Here is a 14,892-nt window from a genome sequence, read left to right on the forward strand (position 1 = left end):
CTTTATCTAGATTATTTTATTAAATATTTTAATCGATGCTTTCCTTTACAATTCGTTTAATTTTAATATGAGAGTAATAAATAAAAGATTATGAAAAATTCAATTAAAGCTAGGGCAATATATAATAATTTATATGATATTATTGATAAATTATAGATTTTTTTCAAAATTTTATAATTCCAGTAATTCTAACATGGCATTTTATATTATTCTTTTCATTTTTATAATATTAAAGATATAATCCAATAATCCTGCATTATCAAAATCTTTAGTGCATAGAATTTATTAAAATTTCATTATTATCACTATATCATTAAATTAATTATAATTTCATTACAATTTCAAAATTTACTATAACAAAAAATATATTATTTCATTTATATTCTCAAAATAAAATTCTTATCATCTTCCATCTTTACTGTGCACGTTTCATTCATATCTTTATCAACCACCACGACTTATTACCCTGAAAGTACACGTTTGCAACCGGTCTCGTACGACGCGTATGCAGCGATTTTCAACCTTGACCTGTATTCAACCGGCGTAAACCCAGGATCCACGGCGAATCGAACAAGTCCAAAACTGAAGGAGCGTGAAAACGACTTTATCTTATGCCGCCTGTTCGTGCCCGTCGTTCTTTGCCGCGTGGAACGTGAAATGAAACGAAATGAAGGACGTGTTCCGCCGCCGAATTGTGTCGAGGATCCAAGATGGATATCTGTCTGGCCGGTAACGTGAATCAAAACGTGAGCTTGCTACGTATGCGCACGGCCACCGAAAATACAGTAAGTAAATCCAATGAGCTCTTGGAAGGGTTGAAGAGGAAGAGATTATTAAGAAACGAATGATAAATTCGAAAAAAAGGCGTGACAAACTTCCGAGAACCGGTCCTAGAGGTTCTTGTCCTCTTCTTGCTTTCTTATTATAGCACTTGATTTATTTTTGATTAAAAAATATGATTTTTTTTGATATTTTTTTATTTTTTACATTTCAAGAAATATTAAATTAACGAAATAAAATATCTTATATCTAATCATATTTCTTACCTCAAAAATAATTAAAATTAATTTTAAAATTAATTATAAAAATAAAATATTTGAAATTTCTTACTTTGTCAATTTCGATAGTTTTGCTCTTAAAATAGTTTTATATTATGAGAAACAATGAAATAGTTTACGGTACAGTTTTTATTATGTCGTCTGCAACCTTCTTTAAATCCAGTTTTCAACTGTTTACGGATCCTTTGACCGGACGTGGCAATTGAAAGCTGCATAATGTAAATGTGGAACTTCTGGTCAAGGATAGCGGTTTTAAAAGTAATAGCTGTAAGAGCTACCAAGTATAAGCCACAATTCAGCCATTATAATATTATAACCTGAAAGTATATATTATTTTATTTTTTTTATAAAAATCTTCTTAGATTGATAAAAATATTGTTGAAAATTATTAGAATCATTATTATTTGTTTTAAGAAGAAAAAATAATAATTATATTAGTAAATATAAAAAATAAATATCAAAAGTAATTATCTACAATAATTATATATCATATATTATAAAAATAATTACTTATCTTTATAAAACTTGTAATATCTTTTGAATAATATTTTATATTTATTTTAAAATGTATAAGTTGATAGTGGATAAAATATCTTGGACACTGTGTAAAACAAAACTTAGAATTCCAAAAACCCTGTGGATAATGCATCATGAATAAATGAACATCGTGTTGCGTATTTTCGTCGAAATAATTTGCATCCTGCTAATTGGCATCTGTTAGTTGGCAAAGTCTATATGATGATGACAAATCATTTAACCAAACACTTCTAACAAACTGTGACATGGACTGTATTCATGAATTAATTCTGTTATTAAATATTAAATACTGTTATTAAATATTAAATACAGATGGTGAGACATAGATGAATCTTTTGTAATTCATAATTCAAAAAAAATTACTATGTGTACTACAAAAAAATTGTTTATTCAAATTTTATTGAAAAAAATTTTATTTAATAATTATTTATTTCTAACGAATTTCTATTAATATATTTTGGAGGTTATTTTTTCTTTATGATTATTTTTAAATTGTTTATTAAAAAATAATGTGAATACTAAAATAATGTTATTTTCATATATATGAATTTACTCTTTTACTCTGTATTATATTAGATTTTCATATTTAATTCTTAGACTCATTCATAATGGACAACTCGTTTAAAAAATTTAAAATCTTTATTCAGATTTGAATTATAAAGCTAAACCAAGAAATAAATTATATCCATTCATTAAAATGTAATCTAATTAACATCTAATTCTAATTTTACAACCTAACCTTTCTTCAATGTTTTAGCTTTCAAAAATTTTAAAAGAAATCACAATTACTAAATATATATATAGTTATCTAATAAATTTTTAATCTAAATATTTAAAAAAGTTTATTTAAGAACAATAAAAACAATATTCAAGATATTCAAAAGTAAATCTTTTTTTGCTTCTTCTAAAGTAAAGCTTCATTTGCAATCTTCTAAAATTATGCCCAAGAATATATTATAAAAAATTAACAAAAATTTTATATTCCTTATAGTACAAGTCTAAATTAAGAAATAAATTGTACACTAATTGTCATCCATCAATAGATATTTATGAAAAAAAAGTTTTAAATATATAGATACATAAAATAAACAATATATAACTAAAAGTATTACTAAAAGTAAATCAAAAAATATTCCTCGAAATCAATCTAAATATCTTAACTGATCCACTAATCACTTGACATTTAAATCCCGAATCCGACATTTAAATCCGAAAATCGAATCTCATTTCCATCGAATTCAAGCTCGACGATTAAATCAACATATATATTTTATTCAGGATTAATCTTAAGAATTGATTCCCACGATCTTAAAACATGCATTAAACACATTGTATAAGCGTTTACGTTGATCATTCCGGAAATTGTACTCGATCATAATTGATATCCATCAATTACCTGCGTTGCAATTAAGAAAGTTAGGTTTGAACACCATATAAATCGTCCATCAGAAAGTTAGCTTCATGTATTAAGCAACATGGAAAACACTAAATTATTCTCTTTATTGATTCGGTTCACTGGATGGCCATCCACCGGAGCTTTGTGTCAAATTTCCGAAGCAATTTCCGCTTGGTTAAATTAACGAGTTTTTCACACTATAGTTCGAAATAATCTTTCACTCTCGAGGATACGCTCTCTCGAATATAAGTGGTGGCGCTGTAAACGCGTCCAAGGTTTTGTCGATCGAGTTGCGCGATTCGATTCGTACGAGTGAATCGATTTTCACAGTTGGAATCGAAAAAAAGATAAAAGAAAGGTTTTACGTAATAATATCAAGGAAAGAGTCTTGTCCATCGTGGGCAGATTACACGGCTTTCTGTCGTGCAATTAACGAAAGAAATCGAAAGATCCTGGCATTCCTTAGCACGAGCAATGACCGTGTTATGTAACCATAATGTAACTAAAAAATAAATCAGCGAAGCTTGAATAGTGAGCAATGGATGAAATGGTGCTCGTTATTTCAATATAGCTGAATTTTCTTATGTTATGATTATAAATCTTTTAGAAACTGATTGAAATATGATGTTTGACAGATGAAAAATAGAATTATTTAATAATATTTGGAGTATATATTTCGTAAAAAATTTACAACACATTTTTGAGTTTTATATATGAGATTGATAATAAGCTATGAATGTTAAAATATTCTAATGAATTATAATAGATTCTAAATTTTGAATTCTAATAGTTAATAAAGTTTAGCTATATTATTCGGCCATATTGGAATAATGATCATCGTTTTGCTCATTAAAAAAGATAAATAGATTAGAATAGATAATTTACAAATTTGCTTAAAAAAATATTTTAATAAAATTTAAAATAGTTAACTAAAGACTAAGAAAATAAATAATTTCTAGAAAATTTTATGAACAATGAAATTTGAATCGATTATCAATTTCTTAAATAATTTCATTTTTTCTGTCTAGAACGAAAAGATAAAATTAAACGATCATTCAAAGCAGATATATACGCAAATAGCATATAAAATGCATTTTTACTGAATTACCTTCTTTAAACTTCCTCGTATCAAGGTTACGCACATTTTCCGATACTGAATATTTAAAACATGTATGACTATTGAACTGATCGATCTGCATTCGACTTTCGAATGCTAAATTGTTTCTCGTGTAAATTGCACGTGGAAAACGTTCAAAGTTGTTTTCACTCTAGATGGGCACGATAATTGAACAGGGACACAAATGACGTTACGCTACGAGGAATAATATAACGTCAATTGAGACATTGTTTTGCAGGGGTGTCGTGTTGAAAATGTGGACGTGTATAAGCTTGATCATATTTCATGTCATCTCAAATAATTTTATCTGAAATGAAAATAGATAAAAAAGAATTTAAAAAAATTTATTACTATTTATAGAATTATTTTAATTATTTTATTGGCTTTCTTTTTTTCTTGGCTTTATTAGATATAAAATCAATAAAAAATAGAAAATTAAAAATAAAAAATAAACTCTTTTAACTTTTTCTTCTATTTTCATATTAAAAAAAGAAACATAATTATTTTTAAAATATTTTCTATTGTAGATATGATTTATTTTAAAAATACTATAAGAATATTTTAGTTAGTAACATGATATATAATCATTTTTATTTAAGATTTTTATTTTTAATAAAAAATAAATATTTCAAAGAAAAAAAGAAGGTCTATTGATTTTGAAATAACAAAAAAAAAACTCTTGTCTTCCTTGTAGAACATACTAAAACCAGTTCTTTACAATGAATTTACTTCACTATAAATTGCTACACGTTTTCCCCATCATTGAAACACATAAATTGCACTTTGAAACGTGATTTACATCACGACATCATCGTAGCTAAACATTGAAGAGCGTGAAATAATATTTGAACGAACAGTAAATGGTTCGTCAATGCAAATTACCAAGACAACGACTTATCAAAATTCTCTGTATGCGTTACTAACTGGACTGTAGATCAAGATCCCAATCGCTTGAAGAATCACAAAACTTCATTCTCAGATTTACTTATAAAATTTCTTCGTCTGGAATCGATGGTATTCTTGAAGATTCTCGATCTTCCATTTACACTGAAAAGAAAAGATTTTTTGCGCTACAATATCCTAACTTAACTTTTCTTAAATTTTTGAATTCTAGGAAATACATTAATGATTCCAAACTTTTAGTTGTTAGTGTATATAATCGAAAAAATATTCAAAATTCAATTTAACATTTTAATTATCTTCCAAATATATTTATATTACAATAATAACGGACAAAATTCAAACGAAAATTAACATTTTTAAAATATTGTAATTTTTTTTATTTCTCTTTTTTTTTTCGAATGGAATCAAAAATTCATTTTGAACGAAACGTTTTATTTCTACTTAAATTAGTTTTCGAATTCCAATATATATAATCTGTTCGGTTACGATCTTTTTAGAAATATTTATAGCAAAACTCTATTTAAATAAATTACATTTATGTAAACGAAATTTTATCAAGCGTTTAATTAATTGAAGTTTTGAATTATTGATACATTTTACAAAATGTAAAGATTAAAAAAAAAAATTATAATGAAAAATTCTTTTATAAGAAAATTTATCGAAATAAGTAAAATTGTTAATTTAATTAAAAATCATGAAGTGAACAAAAATTATAACTAACAAAAGGAAAACGTGCTCCTTTTATATGAATGATTTACTTTGTATACTAATTAAAGTTTTTCTTTTATCATAGAACAGATTCATATCAATGTATCTTCAATAAAATCAATTTAATTTAAAAAAAGAAATTCAAATACTACTTTATTCAAGAATTATCTTATATAAAATTAAAGATGTGTCTCTCGTCCTAAATAACTCGACACGATTTCGAGGTTAGATTTATTGTGGCCGTGAAAACAAGTTCCCGTATTCCGTGTACGATTCACACGGAATCACACAGAATGACAGAAGTGGCCACCCTGGAGGACATTCATCGCGTAATACGCGACGTAGCCTTTCACATAAAATCACATAGTATCTTACAAAGTTGTTACTATTGTTATATAAAATTTTCTATTATTAAACGAGATTTATTAAAGAATTTTTATTTACAAAATGGGAACAAGATGAATGATAATAAAATTTTATGAATAAATAATAAGGAGGACGTATATCCGCTCTAAAAGTATTATTTTTAAATGTTTCTAAATATCTTAATTTAGCATAATAAAAATTTTTTGCGAAAAAATACTTTAAAAATATCTTAAAATATAAAAATACTTATAATATTAAACAACAGAACAAAACATTTTAATCTAATATCGATAGGAATAATAAGATAACTAATAACAATTTTTGATTGGCAAATTGATCTTATCTATGAATCACATTTTTCAACATCATTTATAAATACTAACAAATATTAATAAATCTTTTTATATTTAGTAAATAATTTATAGTTGGTATACTCCTGTGATATATCATGACACATCGGTTAAAAATTATTATTATAAAACTTGAAGTTCTACTATTGCAGATAGTAAAAATTACGTAATAACATTCTTTTTAATATAGAATCAGCCAAGTTTATAGAAACAGCAAAATAAATACCTTCAAAGACACCTTTGAAAACGATCATCGCATAATATGCAGAATTACCTTTCACACAAAACAGAATTACAGAAGCTACAAAGTAGCTTCTAAGACGCCATCCCAAGGAATAATTATCGTATAGAGTGCCTTTCACATTGAATCTTACAAAACCACAGAAGCTAAGGTAGTAAATAATACATTCGAAACGCTCTTCGTGAAAACAAACCCTAAAGAAATCAAAATCCAAACGTTACTTCGGAGAACAACGACACACAATATATGCGCTCGTGTTACAAAACATCGTAAATCTACAAAACTCATAAAAGTATGATGAAAACGTTAAAGTGAAAACACATTTGAGAACAAACGAATCATACAGAATATCTTACCTGGTATTACCATTTTGATCTATATCATTTTTTTTTTTCGTAGTAAAAAATGTTTCAGATAAAAGTTGAATGATTTTAAAGAGGTTATATTTTGATTAATTTTTTTCGTTGATGGATATATAGAGAAAACTCAACTATTTTTTAAAATTATATGCTTCTTAATATTAGAGAAAATTCATTAAATTCCTAGAAAAATCAAAATGTCATTTCCAAAAACAATCATAACGTATAATTGGCTTCTTAACCTATCTTTAATCCAAATCGAGAGTATCAATCTAATTTAATATATCTACCAAGAAACGAGGATCTCGCGGAACGTAGATGCGAATAAAGAGAAAAATGTATTCTGGGTGCGCCTACCATTGTGCTGCCGGCACTGGGTTCTCGCATTCGATTACGCGAGACGATCGGGCCGTTCGAGAGGCGAACGAGCGAGCAAGCGAACGGCTGCACCGGGCAATACCATGGAATGGAATGGAACGGAATGGCAGGAGTGTTACAAAATATCAGCTTTCACCGTATCAGCGCGTTACAGCTTTACACAGACTGACTCGGGTACAACTCCGCGATGTACTTCACTTCTCTCCGTCTCCTTCGTCCTCGACGTTCGTTGTCATCGAAGACATAACGTCATCGCGCGCCCTCTGGCAGTATTTAAAATCGTTTTTATGCGTTCGATCTATCGACACCTCGTTGTTAATCGTGATCGTTCTTTCAATCGAATTGTCCTCGACCATCTTTTTTATTCTTGGAGATCGATTATAATCATAGATGTAATCATAGTTATTTCATCTCAGACATTTGTGGTCGTTGGTATTCTTATGGCAACGCAGGTGATAAGTAGGTTGAGGTTTTAATGGTTAAATGTTTGAGGTTAGATTTCGTTAGTTGGATTTTTATTTTTAATCAAGGTCCAAAAATTAAAAATAAACATCTTCATTTAACATTATATTCAAATCATTTCAAATGATCAATTAATTTTTATCGCAATTGTCATACTTTATGATGTTTCAATATCTATAAACAGAATAGTATCTATCATTTTATTATGCCAATACAAAAAACCTTTATCTAATCCATTAAACGATCTTCTATTAAACATAGAAGCCTTGACAAGCTATTTCCAATTAGTCTTCGAAGCCTTGACAAAAGTAGCAATAATATAAACGTGAAACTAAACTCGAACCAAGCATTTCCTTCGACAGGAGCCGAGACAACCACGTCTGTCTGGTTAACAGCCTAATAAAGATAACTCGTGGTTGGTTGAAGCGGTTTCGTTGGACCTCTATCGGGAACTCTTGATGGGTAGATAGTACGAAAATGCAGTCAAAGGAGATCGAGAAGATATTGCGTAAGTATACCTACTTAGTATATGTCTGCATTGGGAAAAACCTAACCTATACGTGATGAGTGTTCGTTAATCAACCATAGATCTACTACAGGTCACCGAACTAAATCATTCGTTAATGGAAATTGCATTCGCATAAAAAAATATAGCAGTTGCGGTTGATTGCGGTGATCAGTCGTTTCCTCGAAAAGAAATTCGTAACGCCGATAAACAGAGATCTTGGAAAGAGATCTCGGTGACTCCATTGATCATTGCATAAGATAGTAAGATCTTACGACATGTTTTAAAAAAATTATTTCTTCAAGTAATCTTGTGATTTCTAATCTTTTTGATAGATATTTTTTGTTGTTTCTAGGAAGATCGAATGGCCTGAATTGAGATAACTAATAACATTATTAAAAAGAAATCAGATAAATTAAATTATAAAATTTTTAGGTTAAGAATCTTAATATCGTCTCTTTGAAATTTCGTTTTTATCCAAAAATTTATTGATTTCGTAACCTAATAAAATTATTGTAATTACTTAAATAATAAATAGTGGATACAAGAAGCTTTTTTTTTTTGAAAACATTAAAATTTTTAAAATTTAAGAAATAATAAAAAGATAAGAATGATAAAACCGAAAATGAAATTCTAAAAAATTCTCTTATGATAATTCATATTTAAAAAAAAAAAGAAATTAAAAAGTTTAATATTTCTAACTATTTCCTAACTATAATCAAATGAATATTTCAGAGATAAAAGACTCCGTTATGTTATTGTAATTTAAACTGATCCTTTATAATAGAAGCGATTAGTCACAAACGTTAGTTTCATTTAATAACTATATTTTAAAATTGCTGACTGAGTATCAAGAGAGTTATAGACGGAAGTACACATAATTATGAATGATCTAAACATTAGATTAAGTATAATTTTAAGTGATCTTGTATTGACAATATGAATTATAGAACATATTTAACTCTCTTAGCCTAATCCAATTTATAATATTTATCTTGCCATTTGATCTATATTTATTTCTATATTAACCTGAATTTTAATTTACACGTTATGATAATTAACAATTGACATTTTCATGTGTACTAATTACATATTGTATGGAAAAATTATATTACATTGTGAAAGATTTTAGAAAACCAATTACGTGAAAAATTTGATTACTATTTAAATTATATATTTCATTATATATTTATAAATTAATAAATATAATGAAAAGAATTTTTTAATACTGTCATTTTAAAAAAATCTTTCTTTTATCATAATATTATTATCAATACAAAATTAGAAATTTTGGAAAAATATATCAATGTAAATAAGAAGCAATGCATGTTTATTTTTCCCTCTTAGACATCCTAATTGTTATTCGAGTCGTTTCAGAGAGTGCAGCATTCTATCGAGAGGCCACCTACGTTCACGTGGAACTCCACGTGAGGGAGAGCTCAATGTTGCGCGCGATTGAAAGTAAACTTTTTTCTTTTCTATCGATCACAACTAGCCAGCGGGACCTATGTAACTCGTAAACTGTCGATTCGTTGTATTTTTAATCACAGCACACTATGAAACCGTTATATCGTATGTCTTACAACTTGTACGTGTCATCTCGTGACCCTGACACATTGTTTCAGTGAAGTTCAATTAAACTCTACTTTCTATTCTCATTGTTAATTGGTAAAATTGATGAAATTTGTTAATATATTGATATAATATAGATTTTTTTAAAGATTTTTTAGATCATTTGTAAAATAATCATCTTAATGTTTAACATTATCATACAATCTAATTTATTATATTAAATTTTTGAATTTGAAATAAAAAGTTCAAACTAAAAACAAAATTAATATATGTATAATGTAATGTGAACATATAATAATAAATATCTGATATGCAATATTATTTTTAATCAATATATATAACTAGTTAACTTTTTTAAAAAATTTTCAATGCCTGCTTAATTAAAGAATAAAACTGAATGCACGTGAAGCCAATAACAAAACTAGTCAAAAATTTCTTATAAAAAAGAAAAAAAAAATATCTCGACTTTTGACGGATAGTATACATAACTTAACTGAACCTATATAAACGTATATCAAATTTTCCGATTCCATGGAGCAAGATGATACGAAAATCGTTTTAATGCCAGGTCGTCGCCCGTGACATTTTAAATACTTTCAAGTAACCGTACGCTTCTCCTCTCTCCGCGTACTGTCGATTAAACATGGCGAGAGTCGTCGCAATTATAGCTCACGAGAAAGGACTTTCGACTAGCGAGAAATTGGCGATTCACTTTTACAATCATTTAAACAGCTGATTTGGACCAGTCAAAGTTACACCATGAACCAAGTGCAAGTTAATTTTCAATTTCCATCGATTTTCGATTTTCATAGATAGTATAAAATCGTCATCCAAAATTGTCCACCATTCAAATTCTCAAATGGAAATTTCTCTAAGGAATTATTCGAACAATTCGAGGAATAACAATCGAAACGAGAGACTGTCTATTTGGAGAATGGCCGACTGTAATACTGTAACCGTGACCCGTTCGCTTACCAAGTGTAATAATTCGCTTCCGCGGCTTTCGTAGTTTCTCTTTTTTGTGTGGCCTAAGAACGAGATGGAGCGATTGTAATCTGACGAACGAGTATAACGACGCGTGCTAACTTAATAAACCAGTTGCCCCGGGTTATATAAATGAATCGTGTAGATTCAAAAATTATTACTAGTTGTACGATTTAGCTACCGATTATATTAATTAAAATGAAAATAATATCGAATCATTTTGATCAAATGATTTCAATATCGAATTCGATCAAAAAAAATTTTAATTTTAAATAATCATTTACAAAAATTGATGATAGAAAAAAAATCTTGCATCAAATTGAAATCAGAAACTGTTGAATTTTAAGAGATTTTTTTTAATCTCATAGTTTTGATCATAGTTTTTGAATCATAAGAAACTTCTTATTTAAAATCAAAAGTTCTTGGATTCTAAGAAATTTAGTAATCAAACGTTCTTGAGTCTTAAAAAATATTTGCTCTCATAAATTTAAAATCTTGAAGAATCTCAAATTTGAAACAGTATGCAATAACTTAGAGGTCTCTAAAATTAAATGCATTCTGAAATATTCTGATTTCCTGTGATGTATTATAATATGCTGAAATCTTGATTGAAATGCACTTTATCATTTCCTACTTCTTAGATTTCTATAGAATTCTAAGAAATTCTTTTAATTCTAATATTCATTTCTCAGATCTTTAATTATAGCAACTTTTCTCACTTTGGAATGTTATCGATCTTTGTCGAATCCTAAATGTCTTAAACAACTTTATAAGTGTGGTTTCCATTGTCTATTTTTGTGAACATTAAAATATCAGCTATTTAATCAGATCCATATAATTTCACAAACAATTTTCTGTTCCCCGATAAGTAAATCAATCCTTATTCATTGTTAAGTATATACATAAATCCAAAGGACAAAAGAAAGTCACTGGACAAAATGCTCCTTAGAGCATAACCAGATTGTGTAATCTACTTAAGAATAGATGATTCGAGCTTTACTAAACGAGTTATTGGAATTTCAAACGCATTCCATATATAAATAAATAACTTTAAATATTCAGAACACACAGATCATGAAAATCACTCTAAGATAATCTAAATTTCAACACAATAGCATCAGGAATGGAACTTAATATAGAGCACTTTGAGATCATTCTTTAAAAGCTTTTGACTGTTTTGTAAAAGTAAAGTATCCTGATTCAATTAACTGGAATATTGCAGAATGCTCTGAGATGTAAAAAAAAACCTATAATTTAAAAAAAATGAATGTAATTAATAAAATGGTTTCTTTGAAGGAAAAGTTTTGATTGATTTCCATATACTTTCAAATGGAAACAACATTCAGATTGGAAAAAAAGATAAAAAAAATTAGTAATGGTTCGAAGCATGTGAAAATGATCGAGTATAACAATAGGCGTAACTTAATAAGGATATGATACATTACATAAATGAGAAACAAATTCGAAATACGAATAATTTTTTCGTTGAAAATATCAGAGATGAGAGTAGAAGGTTTAATGGCATTTCAAGTCACGAAAAGGTGATTCTATTTAATAATAAGCGTAAGTTAATAGACGTGCGACCTGTTATATAAATGAACTGTCTGTTCGAGGCAAATATAATTTCACAGTTTTACTTTCCATTTGATGGAACAACTTCAACTATTTATATCGATACAATGAAAATACTTTCTTTGATAAAATGATTCGACATGGATTTTTACCAATCGAGGGGAAAAAAGTTTATATAATTTAAGATTCACAAAAAAAAAACCTTCTTTAACTTAATGTTTCGAAATATAAACAATTCCAACAAAAAGTTTTTAATTATTATTTTCCTTAATTATTATTATAATTGAAATATTTGATAAATCTCTTAAAAATCAATCTAATATTCAAAATTAAATTTTTTCGAGAAAAATATTATACTTTATTCAAATCGAATATAATTCTATAACGATTCAAAAATTCGACAATGCCTCAAATCACGAGAAAACGATCGAGCAACGGCCTACTTTGCGCATGAAACTATTCATGGTGAATACTTATCGAAAGGTTGGTTTTCTCCAAGCGAGAAAGCGCCCCTACGATCGGAACAACTTTGCCACGAATTGAAAAAACGATTGCTACAACGATAGAAAATTTTATCAATAAAATTCCATAACCGTGATCAAGGAAACCAAGCGGACAGCAGACGGAAGGAAACCAACTGTGAATATTTCCGCACAATTAGTAACAGTTTTGCTCACACGTGAAAGCCGTGAGGAAATTAAATCGAACGTTTGAGCAAATAAGCGGAAGTCGACTTCTCTGTGAATATGTAATACCCAATTATTGTAAACATAACCTTATGTTTAGATTAAATGTCCATTCCAATTTTTTTTTTCAATATTCCAAATCTTGGTAAATTCTGAAAAAATTTTAATATTACAATATTATTATTTAGATAGATGTATATTTCAAATTTTATTTGTTCTAAATTGAATTAAAAATTGAAAAAATTCTACATTACCGTTGAATCTATTTCGTTTGTTTCAATTTTTTTTTCAATATTTTAATATTTATACATATACCATTCTACACGTTCTTTGAGTGTTCTTTCACTATGTTCACAGCAGAGGAAGACACCTTTCAGAACCGTTGATTATACTAATTTGTCTTAAGTGGTTAAGAGTACGAGTTCTATCATATAACTTCTTCAGAGTTCTGACGTAGAGTTGGCTTAATTAGAATTCTTACGTTCTTTGAAGACATATCTTCTTTATGTCATAGAAGATTTGAAATATTTGAGATTAACTCAATTGAAATCTTTTCATACCTAGAATTGAAAGTAATTTTGGTATACAGAAAATACACTTATAAGTAGTTAAATATTTTAAAAGAAATAAAAAATATTTTTAAAATTTTGAAATTATATCTACATAATTTTAATAAATTTAATATATAAAAATTGTTATCAGAAATAAAGATAGAATTATTTTTTTTTCTATAATATATTAATAAAAAATACTTACGAATTTTTTGTTTGATATGAAACGAAGTAATATATGCAAATGTTTTGTCTTTGTACAAACATTCATATAAATTGGCCTATTAATAATAACAATATTAATTTCAATTAATAATTGTTACCAAATATATTCATTATATACCTATGTTATATTCAAAATTTGCTTTCGTATTAATTAATCATGTTATATCTTTGTTCTTAATAAATGGACATGCAACCAACAATTAAAACTAAAATTACTGTCATTATTTATCATCATTCCTTCCACTTTCTATCTATTATGTTTCTTCAATTTTTTTACTTCTTTATTAAGAATGAAAATTTAGAATAATCATAAATAAAACGATAGCAACACTTGATTTTTGTTTTTTTTTATTTTTTATTCGTCGAAATTTTTAAAATTTGTTATATTTTGAGAATTTTATATTAATATATTATATATTTTATATAATTATAAACTAATAATGTAACAAAGATTTTAAATGATGTGATAGTTGTATTTATTTTTCTATAAGAAACGAAAATTTAAATTTGATTAAAATTGAAACTATTTTTCATATAAGAAAATTTCTTTGATCTTCACCAAAAAATAAAATCTAAACTTACTCGATAATCCCTTTTTTCTCTCATTTTTCATCTACATTAAGTTTTCTAAATTTTACGAAGAGAAACAAATATAAAATAATTCGTAGTGTATGTATCTGTGTACTTTTACCTTCATTCCATTCATTTTTTAAATTTAAATCAAATAACTTAATTTTTAAATTTATTTTTCTCGTTTTCCATTTTTTGTTTTCATTTCCTGAAACTATATAAACTAAATAACTCTTTCTTCATTAAATAAATTTATTTTTTTCATTTTTCATTTTTCATTTTTTCTACTTCTTCAAAAAAAGAAACATCTATCCTTAACTAATAAAACCATTTAAATTTTTTTAAACTGACA

At 27.0% G+C, this 14,892-nt stretch overlaps 1 protein-coding gene and 1 long non-coding RNA gene across 8 annotated transcripts in view; one reads left to right on the top strand and one right to left on the bottom strand.

The window, feature by feature from the left end:
- sona (sol narae metalloprotease) overlaps window positions 1–14,892 on the bottom strand; it is a 63,582-nt gene that overhangs the window by 42,541 nt on the left and 6,149 nt on the right. The gene's annotated exons all lie outside the window — the stretch shown is intronic.
- Window positions 7,657–8,927, top strand: LOC105737280 (uncharacterized). The gene is made up of 4 exons (XR_015293885.1): window positions 7,657–7,905; window positions 8,238–8,383; window positions 8,475–8,643; window positions 8,716–8,927. It is a non-coding gene; the product is annotated as an uncharacterized LOC105737280 (long non-coding RNA).

This window comes from Apis florea, unplaced genomic scaffold, assembly GCF_048593485.1.
Source record: "Apis florea isolate Af1SG1 unplaced genomic scaffold, ASM4859348v1 contig_3496_pilon, whole genome shotgun sequence".
Lineage (NCBI taxonomy): Eukaryota > Metazoa > Arthropoda > Insecta > Hymenoptera > Apidae > Apis > Apis florea.